The 793-nt window shown below is 36.7% G+C and overlaps 1 non-coding gene across 1 annotated transcript; it reads left to right on the forward strand.

Moving 5' to 3' along the window:
• The first annotated feature begins 358 nt into the window (after positions 1 to 358).
• Positions 359 to 430, forward strand: TRNAR-CCU (transfer RNA arginine (anticodon CCU)). The gene has a single exon. It is a non-coding gene; the product is annotated as a tRNA-Arg (tRNA).
• Positions 431 to 793: the final 363 nt, after the last annotated feature.

Here is a 793-nt window from a genome sequence, read left to right on the forward strand (position 1 = left end):
CAAGCAAATAAAAAAATCCAAAATCACACCTAATTTCTTCATACTCCTTCGTATTGTAAACACCAGAGAAAGAGGCAGAAACAAAAGTAGTAATATAAATGGAACGGAAGATAAATAGATAAAACAAACAAACAAAATTTCATGGTTGGTAGCATCACTTTAATTTCTTAAGACTGAACACATTCAGTGCAATTGTAGGCATGCAATAAGGTTTAATATGACATTTTACTCTTGGTGAAAGCGCGCGCGCACACACAGACACACACGACACGCATGTAACATTTCATATTCAAGTGTAATACAAGTATTCTCGTGAAAGCTAAAATATACATAGAGTAAAATTAACATTATGTCATATGTTTCTGTGGTGTAGTGGTTAGCATGGTCGCCTCCTACGCGACAGACTCGGGTTCAATCCCCGGTGGAAACAGATATCCGTTTTTATGCATGAATTTCTGTTAGCATCTCTCAGCCTACTTGCCTACCCTTCGATCTATTTTTCTCTGGGGTTTACAGTGTGAATCAGTATGAAGGAATTGGAGAATTTGATTTTGTATTTGTTTGATTTGCTTGGTTTGTGTTTCTAACACACACACATACTTACTAAGCCAATGATAATAATAACTATAATACATATAACAATGATATTAATATTAATAATATGATGCCGCTGATTATATGAATATTCGATGCCCATAAACAATTCACGGGTTAGTAAGCACATGCAACAGCTGCCTGGGTGCTGTCGAGACATTTGAGTCTGCCAAGCGGCTGTTTTGTGGAGCACACACAC

This window comes from Penaeus vannamei, chromosome 10 (genome assembly GCF_042767895.1).
Source record: "Penaeus vannamei isolate JL-2024 chromosome 10, ASM4276789v1, whole genome shotgun sequence".
Taxonomy (NCBI): domain Eukaryota; kingdom Metazoa; phylum Arthropoda; class Malacostraca; order Decapoda; family Penaeidae; genus Penaeus; species Penaeus vannamei.